The sequence below is a fragment of the Dama dama genome, chromosome 23, assembly GCF_033118175.1.
Source record: "Dama dama isolate Ldn47 chromosome 23, ASM3311817v1, whole genome shotgun sequence".
Taxonomy (NCBI): domain Eukaryota; kingdom Metazoa; phylum Chordata; class Mammalia; order Artiodactyla; family Cervidae; genus Dama; species Dama dama.
This window is the reverse complement of record NC_083703.1, coordinates 47246720-47256620: the sequence shown is the minus strand read 5'-3', so window position 1 is coordinate 47256620 and position 9901 is coordinate 47246720. Positions and strand designations below refer to the sequence as shown.

Below are 9901 nucleotides of genomic sequence, written 5' to 3'. Positions count from 1 at the left end.
CAACCATCTCCCCTGCCTATTACTTAATCAGCTGGGAGGAAAATAAGGTAAATAAAACTGTTCTGGAGGGAAAATAGGGCCAAGGGTTAAATTCTAGACAAAACAACAGAAGAATAAGAGATAATATCCAGGTACAAAAATAACAGTGATGGCTAAAAATTTAACGGGAGAAAAATGTGCAGTTAGGTTTAGTGATCTCTCTCCTAAAATGTAAGTTTCCTTTTACACATATGTGATGTCTTACTTGAATGGCCTCTGTGAAATATGTGGGAACATGCAGTCCTCTATTTTATAGATGACTTTCAAAGAAAGATGATTTACTTAAAGCTATTCATCCTTAAATTCCTGGTCCCGCATTCAAAGGCATGGCTTGATTTTTTCTGACATCTTTAACCCCTCTGCCCGATTTTATTGGCATATATTTATCCGTACAATTAAAATCAGTTAAAATTATTTTGTAATGTCCCTTGAGACAACGAAAAACTCTGGAATGAATCAGAACCAGGGCCTATGAAAGGCCATGTTTCTTAGAACTCCCTTTCTAAATTCTAACTGAGCCCTAGAGACCAGCTATGAAAGATTCATGAACTGAATTAGACTCCAGCATTTCTTGGACAAGAGTCTTTCAGCGATTTTCGGGTATATATGTCCAAAGAGAATCAGAGTAGGAAGTTTTGGTTGGTAGGTCTTCTTTCCAAACTCTTATGGACAAAGATCATTAGAGAAAATACTGTGAAATCTGTAAAAGTGTGTTTATCACTGAGACTTTCTTAACCCACATATTGGGATCTCCTCAGGTTGGATCTAGAATTACAAACTAAGAAAGATAACCTCCTTCTCCTTACACAAACTGGTAGTGTTTTTGCCGAAACGATAATGCTTGCTCCCGTCCTTTCTTAAGACCTGTTTGTGTACACACGGAATGAAGAATTCAGCATGTTCCTGCAATACGTTTCGTTAACAGAATCTAAAGGGTATTAACATCCTTTTGCCGATCTCGCCGATTCAGGCCTCGCTGCTTTTCCAACCCGTGCCCTCCGGGCCGCCCAGGGCCGGCGCCTGCAGCGCCCGCGGCCGCGGCCCGCGCGGGCGATGCTCCGGGCGCCGGATCTTTGTGCGCCCCGCGCCAGGCTCCGCGCGCCCGCACGTACGTAGCTTTCACGTGCGTGTGGACTCGGGGTGCCTGTGTGGGTCCATAGGAATATGCTCGGATTAGGGAGAGGCGCGGAGCACAGGACGGCGGGAAGGTGGGTGTGGGCGTGTGGGCAGCCCGCCGGGAGGGAGCCCGCGCGGAGCCCCAGCCCGCGGCCGGCGGCGGCCACACAATAAAGCCCGAGGGCGGCGGCGGGCGGTGGGAGGCCGAGCCGGCGGGCGGCCGCCCCGCTCAGCCCGCCGTGTGAGCGGCTCCGCGGCCCCGCAGGACGCGAACTTTCCCGGCGGCGGCGGCGGCGCCGCAACTCCGCGCCCGGGCCCGGCCCGCCGCTCGGCGAGGAGACCTCGTAAGTGCGGCGGCGGGACCTCTGCGCTGCCTTGCCGGGTGCTCGCGAGTTTCTGTGGTGGAAGCTTGTAAACATGGCGCCCCTGAGGCGCGGGGTCCAGGCGGGCGGCGGGGGGAGGAGGCTGGGCCGGGGCGGGGAGGAGGGGAGGCCGGGGCGGGGAGCCGGGCCCGGAGACCGCAGCGCCCCCCCCCCCCCGCCCCGCGCCCCGCCGGCCCGGCCCGGAGGAGGCGGCGCGGACGGCGGGCCGGCGCGGAGGGGCAGGGCCTGGCGCGGCGGCGGCGAGCACCGGAGCATAATGGTGGGGACGCTCGGCCTCGGCGGGGGTGCGGGCGCGGGCGGGGCGCGGGCGGGTGTCCGAGGCGGGGGCTTTGTGAGGCCCGGCCCGGCCGCAGCCTTTCGGGCCGCGGGCGTGACCGCCGCTCGCCTCCGGCCGGCGGAGCTTTGTTCGCGCCGGGCCGGGCCTGCTGGGCCGCTCTTGGCCGGCGGGGGAGGCGGGCCCGCCGCCGGTGGAGGCCCCGCAGGAGCAGGGACGCGCGGGGCCTGCGCGGGCCGCGAAGCCGGGGAGTCGCGTGAGCGCCGCCCGCCAGGCCGGTCCTCCTTGCGCGGCCAGGCCCCTGGGCCACGGTCCGGGTCGGGGTCCGCCGGGACACGGCCCTGTGAGTGTCTGGGGTGGGTAGGGTGGGCTGGGGGCGTCCGCGGCGGCTGGGCAGCGTGGTCGGTCCGCAAGGGCCCTGGCGAGGCTCGGCCCCCCGGGCCCGGGAACTAGGCGGCAGCGAGGCCTCCGCCTCCCCCGCGGACCTCTGCACCGCCTGCGTGTCCGCTGCCCGTCCTGCCCGGCGTCAGGAGGGGAGCTGCTAGGCTGCGGCCCAGCGGGCTGGCCCGGGCCCCAGCTTCCGCGTGGACCGTACCCTCAGGCGTTTCTGGCCCAGCGGTGCCCGGTGTTTGTACGGTGGGGGCGTGAGAACCAGTGTCCATGGTGCTCGGTGTTACAGATCGTGTGGGCTGGCTGCCCGGTGTGTCCGTGGTGTGCGCCTGCTGTTACATACGTGGGAGCCTGCATGATACCTGGTGAGTGTGTGGTGCTCGTGTGACATGTGGTAGGGACGTGCTACCCGGTGGAGTTACGGTGCCGGGTGACACACCAGGTGTGTGCATGATACCTGGTGTGGGCATGTGATACCCGCGGTCACACACTGTGTGTTCATGGTGCTTCGTGTGCTCCTGTAGGGTGTGGGCCCAGTACAGGGTCCTGTTGAACTCAGAGACGGCACCCCGTTGAGGGATGGAAGAGATGCTTGGGTCAGACCTTGAGAGGCCCAGGCAGGGCCCTCTGAGATTTAGGTCCTGGGTCCTCTGGTCTGCTCACCCAGGTGTGCTGCATCCTACAGTAAGCAGAGTCCTGTGGAAGCAAGAGACTGGTTAAAAATAATTGTTTGTCTATTCAAAGGCGGAAAGTAAAACCTTTATTTTCTTTTAGACTGAGAAATGTAGGAGTTGTAGCTTAGTGATTATGGGATGCATAAACTTTTCAGGTTTGGGGGTCATTGATTCTCATGAATGGTTTGAAGCAATCAGGGAAATCGTTTTAGCTGTACTTTAAAAGTTTGAGTGCTTTCTGGTAAGCAGAGTCACCTGCATGACTTTTCTGAATTCTAATTTGTATAAGCAGGAGATAAGATGTGAATTTTGTTCTAGCATGTTATTTTCCTTGTCTTTAGCATTGGTTACAGTCATTATTTTGGTGGACTGTCCTTTATAAATGGCCAAGTTAGAAAATTAGAGGTCAGAAAATATGATTATGACAGACTCAATAAAATATTTTTCTTGCTTAACTCAATGCATGATTAACAGAGGATCTCTGTTGTTTTTGTGGTACTTTTCCCACTTATATGTTGTTTATATGAAAACAGAATCTCCCTTTTATATTTTGTAATTGGGCAATTTATTTTTTCAGTTACCTGTTGCAAGGTGCTTAAATAAACATACATGTAAATGTTCCCAGCTTTACAAAGAAAAATCAATTAAAGTGTTAAAATTATCTCTTTATTTCATATGCGGTATTCCTAGGATATCATTATGTTGATACTTTGAATGGATGTCATGTTGCATGTTTCCATGAATTGCCCTGTGTGTTCGCACTTTCACCCTTTCGTAATTGTACCCTCTTTTCCTTTAAGGGCTGTTCAGATAGTGTGTAAGAGAGACGTTCATATCCTTTGGCATCCCTAAATCGAGATACTAATTGAATGTAATTAAGAATTTTAGCATTCATAATAAAGTATGGAATGCTGTCCTACTGTTGCCTGAAGCCCAGATTTTGTTTACCTACCTCTCTGATAAAACGCTTCAGTTGTGTCTGACTCTTTGGGACGCCATGGACTGTAGCCCTCCAGGCTTCTCTGTCCATGAGAATTCTCCAGGCAAGAACTCTGTAGTGGGTTGCCATGCCCTTCTCCAACCACCCTTCAGTTGAAAAGCAAAGAGGCTGTGTCTGGAAAGGGGAAAATGTTAAGGAGAAGAGTCAGACTTGAAAAAACAGTTTCACTGTTTCAAAACCTTAACTTGGACTCAATAGTGAATTTCTTTATAGGTTGATTAGATTTTTGGTAATTGATTAGAGGTAGTATACCAGCAGAGTTTGAGGGTGGTGGTTTGGGTCTGAATCTCACCTCTGTCATTTACTAGCAAAGTGAGCTTGGACGAATTATTTAAATTTGCCTTGCCTGGCCTCAGTTTCCCCATCTGAGAGAGTTTAATTGCTAGCACTACTTCTTATGTGATGACTTTCAGTTACTTTCTTTCAGTGGCATTGTCAGAAGTTCAAAAAGTTTAAATCTCCTTTGGTACAGTGGTCTGTTCTCCTTTGGTCTTGAGTTTTGAAATGTTTTGGTATCTACAGGTTTGTTACATAACTGAGTATCATGATAAAAATAGGTGTCGTATGTTTACTAAGTCTCAACCATTTCACAAAGTTCTTTATGTATACTATCCCACTTTTAAAAATCATACATATGATCATCTTAAAAGCATGGCAGTCTTCCTTTTAATTGTGTAAGGTCTGACCTCCTTGTAGCACCACCAGACCCCTCAACACATATGCATACTCTCATAAAAAGTGAAAGAAGTCGTAGTAGTCAAGAGAATATAATCCATGTAACATTAAAATTTGAGATCTCTGTGATTAGAGTTGAAATGATAGAAATGAACATAATGGAAGGGAGATAAAATTCAAATCTAAATACCCAGCAGTGTGATGTAATAACTCACATTTAATGTCTTAAACATATGTACTCCCTTAAGATTTTTTTATGTGCATATGTGTGCCTGCTATTACTGATTTTCCAGTTAGAAAATTCTTGAAAAGCTATTTATAGGCATACCTCAGAGATACTGTGGGTTTTGTTCTAGACCACCACAATAAAGCAGATATAATAAAACGAGTTGTGAGTTTTTTGATTTCCCAATATATATATTTAAAAGTTATATTGAGGCTATACTGTAGTCTGTTACATGTACAATAACATTATGTCCCAAAAAAATGAACATACCTTAATTTAAAAATACTTTATTCTTAAAAAATGCTACCCATTACCTGAGCCTTTAGTGAGTTTTAGTAGTAGCATCAAAGATCACTGATCACGGATCATGCTAACAAATATAAGAATAATGAAAAAGCTTAAAATGTTGCAATAATTACCGAACTGTGACAGAGAAACAGAGAGAGAATGAATGCTGTTGGAAAAATGGCACCAATAGACTTGTTCAATGCAGGATTGCCATGCACCTTCAATTTGTTAAAACAGTATTTGTGAGGGGCTACAAGGTAAAGTGCAATGAGACAAGGTATGCCTGTAGTTTGTATTGTGAAAATACTATACAATGTTTGATATTAAAATTACTTACAAATGCAAATAAGTATTATGAAAGTTAAAATATTTATTTGGAAATTAAGAAAATATTTATAGAGAGCATTATGTATTTAGTAGGCAAATTTAGCAAATTGTTAGGCTTAGATACTCAACTCAATTTTACAAATTAATTTATGTACAACTAGTAAATATTTAGACATTTAGCTAATCTTTCATTGTATTTTGGGAGCATGCTTTCTATTCAGTCAATACATAAATGGCTAATATTTGCCTAACTTTATGTGAAATTAAAGAAACAGATGAATAGAAATGACAATGGAATACTGTCATAATAGGGTTTTTAAGGGATCATATGGACTCATCTGTTCTTTAGAGATGAGAGGAATATGTTGAGCAGATTACCCTGTGTTCTTGTATAGTAGTTGGAAAAATGTGTGTTGCTTAAAACTTATACACAGTATTTCCTTTTTTGTAAGCTGAGTAACATTTAAGTCTAGTAAACACATTTTAAATAGCTGCTTTTATAAAGTTAATTTTGTGAGATCACATTAAAATATATTGACATTACTTATAGTAAGTAGAATATGTTTTAATATCTTGCGTTCATTCATTCATTCACATTGTTATTTATTGAGACTGCTTTATACTAGACACTTGGTAACAAATTACTGAAGCAAGTGCAGTAAAGTATAACAGAAGAAATTAAGTACAGGTGCTGTGGAACCATGTGTGTGAGTTAAGGTATGTTGTATTTGAGCTGAAATTACTTTTGAGGTCTGAACACAGATTTCCGATTCATTCTAATTTGTAACTTTATGACTTTTTTTAGCTACTTGATGATTTTTAAAAGCAACTTTGTTATGGTTAGTAATTTTTTTATTCTTTTGTTACCATCTAAGCATTTAAATGAAAGGTAGACCCACTTAAAACCTTTAGTATCTTTTTGTAATTTGACCTCCTTGTATGCTAAGTAAACTTAAAGTTTAAAGAAAGAGGACATCTTTCCTCTCCTTTTATTATGTAAACAAAAGAAAGATACATACAAATATTTAGAAGTGTATTGAGAGCTTGTTGTGCAGTGCTGTGCTTGGTCGCTCAGCCTTGTCTGATTCTTTGCAACCCCATAGACTGTAGCCCATCAGGCTCCTCTGTCAATGGAATTCTCCAGGCAAGAATACTGGAGTGGGTAGCCATTCCCTTCGCCAGAGGATCATCCCAACTCAGGGATTGAACCCAGGTCTGCTGCATTGCAGGTGGATTCTTTACCATCTGAGTCACCAGGGACTAACTTTATCGCTAAAGTTTTTGCCTTGCGTTACACGGGGCAGTCATTGTCTCAAGGAATCTTCTACTGTTCCCATTGCTGGATAAGTTCACTTTGGCTTGAAATAGCTAATTTCTTATTTTTAACCCTTTACTTTATATTGGAATATAGCCAATTACACTGTTGTGATAGTTCAGGTGGACAGTGAAGGAACTCAGCCATACATATACAGGTGTCCATTCTCTCCCAGGCTCCCCTCCCACCCACACTGGACAGTTTGCTGTTCTATACAGTAGGACCTTGTTGGTTATCCCTTTTAAATATAGCAGTGTGTACATGTCGATCCCAAACTCCCTATCTCTTCCTCCTATCCTTCCCTGCTGGCAGACATAAGTTTCTTCTCTAAGTCTGTGGATCTGTTTTATAAATAAGTTATTTGTATAATTTCTTTTTAGACTCTGCATATAAGTATGTCATATGGTATTTCTCCTCCTCTGTCTGACTCCACTCAGTATGGCAAGCTCTAGGTCCATCCATGTTGATGCAAATGGCATTGTTTCATTCATTTTCATGGCTGAATAACTTTCCATTGTATATATGTACCACATTTCCATTACCCAGTCCTTTGTCTGTGAACTTTTAGGTTGCTTCCATGTCTTGGCTGTCGTAAACAGTGCTGCAGTGAACATTGGGATACATGTATCCTTTTGGGCTTATGTTTTTCTCCAGACATATGACCAGGAGTGGGATTGCAGGGTCATATGGTAGCTCTGTATTTAATTTTTAAAAAACCTTCATACTGTTCTCCATAGTCGCTATACCAGTTTACATTCTCACCAACAGTGTAGGAGGATTCCCTTCTCTCCACACCCTTTCCAGCATTTATTGTTTGTGGATTTTTTTGATGATAGCCATTTTGATGGCTGTGAAGCAATATCTCAGTGTAGTTTTGATTTACATTTCCCCAATAACTAGCACTGTTGAACATCTTTTCATATGCCTCTTGGCCATCTGTATGTCTTCTTTGGGAAAATGTCTACTTAGGTTTTCTGCTCATTTTTTGATTGGGTTATTTTTTTTGGGTGGTGTTAAGCCTCATATGTGTTTGTGTTAGTTGCTCAGTCATGTCTGACTCTTCGCGACCCCATGGACTGTAGCCCGCAAGGCTCCTCTGTCTATGGAATTCTCCAGGCAGGCATACTGGAGTGGGTTGCCATTCTCTTCTCCAAGGGATCTTCCCAGCCCAGGGATCTAATCCAGATCTCCCGCATTGCAAGCAGATTCTTTACCATTTGAGCAACCAGTGAAGCCTTATGAGCTGTCTGTAAATTTTGCGGACTAATCTCTTGTTGGTCAGGTCATTTGCAGATATCTCTCTCAGTCTACAGGTTGTCTTTTCTCTTTGTTTATTGTTTCCTTTAAATAGCTCATTTCTTGAAAGTTACTCCAAGTACGGAGGCTTCAGGATTCAGAAGTGGTTTATTGACTAAAAATAAAATAATGTGAAATGTGATGAGGAAAGAACTGATCAACTGATTGGTAGCATGCCTAGGTTCAGATCATGCTGATGCTCATCAGTGGGGATATTACACAAGGTTTTCTTATATTTAATAGCTATAGGAAGGTTTTTTTAAAGAGAAATACTCTTAATGAAGGCTAAACTATCTCAGCTTGAAAACATAAAAAAACTATCTCAGTTTTTGTTTTTTGGTAGATTCTTGATTTATCTGCTCATTGATTACTTTTCTGTTTCAAAACTGCATCTGATCTGAAAGAGGCACCTCAATGTTCATCGCAGCACTATTTATAATAGCCAGGACATGGAAGCAACCTAGATGCCCATCAGCAGACGAATGGATAAGGAAGCTGTGGTACATATACACCATGGAATATTACTCAGCCATTAAAAAGAATTCATTTGAACCAGTTCTAATGAGATGGATGAAACTGGAGCCCATCATACAGAGTGAAGTAAGCCAGAAAGCTAAAGACCAATACAGTATACTAACGCATATATATGGAATTTAGAAAGATGGTAACAATAACCTTATATGCAAAACAGAAAAAGAAACACAGATGTACAGAACAGAATTCTGGACTCTGTGGGAGAAGGCGAGGGTGGGATGTTTTGAGAGAACAGCATCAAAACATGTATATTATCTAGGGTGAAACAGATCACCAGCCCAGGCTGGATGCATGAGACAAGTGCTTGGGCCTGGTGCACTGGGAAGACCCAGAGGAATCAGGTGGAGAGGGAGATGGGAGGGGGGATTGGGATGGGGAATACATGTAAATCTATGGCTAATTCGTGTCAATGTATGACAAAAACCACTACAATATTGTAAAGTAATTAGCCTCCAACTAATAAAAATAAATGGAAAAAAAAAACCTGCATCTGAGAAATGCTGTTAGAGAGATAAAGTTCTTAATTTTCAATTGAGTTTTGACATGAAGCCCTTCTCAAATTATTATGGATTATATCTACTTCAGCTGGCCAGTACTTGTAGGAACAAGTGAGATTGATTTATTTGGGCTTGCTGTTGATATGTATAAAAGTTTTTTGGGGTATTTACCATTAGCAATGTTATCTTTTTAAAAATTATTTATTTATTTTTGGCTGCACTGGGCCTTTGTTGCTGCGTGTGAGCTTTTCTCTAGCTTTGGAGAGGAGTACTCCCTAGTTGTGGCGTGTGGGTTCTCTCACAGACATAAAGAACAGACTTAAGGACACAGTGTGGGGTGAGGAGGAAGGAGAGGGTGGGATGTAGGGAGAGAGTAATGTGGAAACAAACATTACCATATGTAAAATAGATAGCCAGTGGGAGTTTGCTGTATGATCCAGTTCAGTTCAGTTCAGTCGCCTAGTCGTGTTGGACTCTCTGCGACCCCATGGACTGCAGCACGCCAGGCTTCCCTGTACTGATTCAGGGCACTCAGGACAGGGCTCTGTAACAACCTAGAAGGGTGGGGTTGGGAGGGAGGCTCAAGAGAGGGGGGACCTGTGTATACCTGTGGATGATTCGTGTTGATATTTGGCAGAAACCAACACAATACTGTAAAGCAATTATCCTTCAATTAAAAATAAATTTTAAAAATATTGCACTTACTGTAATGTCAAAATACCTTATGGTTTTTATTTTGAAATACATACATGCTTATTCTGCCCATATAAGTAGGCTCCCAATTGTGATCAGTATTCATGTTAGATTGTTTTAGTTCAGAAACTTCCATTTGAGTAACTTGAAAGTTAAACTTTATTTTATGATTAT

General features: G+C 43.9%; 1 protein-coding gene across 6 annotated transcripts in view; it reads left to right on the top strand.

Moving 5' to 3' along the window:
• Positions 1 to 1106: 1106 nt before the first annotated feature.
• The window catches only part of ZMYND11 (zinc finger MYND-type containing 11), a 73003-nt gene continuing 64208 nt past the window's right edge, over positions 1107 to 9901 (top strand). For 2 of the 6 annotated variants that reach the window (XM_061126619.1, XM_061126615.1), the window contains exon 1: positions 1107 to 1247. The gene's annotated coding sequence lies outside the window, so the exon portion shown is untranslated. Of the gene's footprint in view, positions 1248 to 1480; positions 1500 to 1721; positions 1798 to 2437; positions 2568 to 9901 lie in introns of those variants that run through there. The other 4 variants (XM_061126620.1, XM_061126618.1, XM_061126616.1 and 1 more) reach the window with 4 other exon arrangements.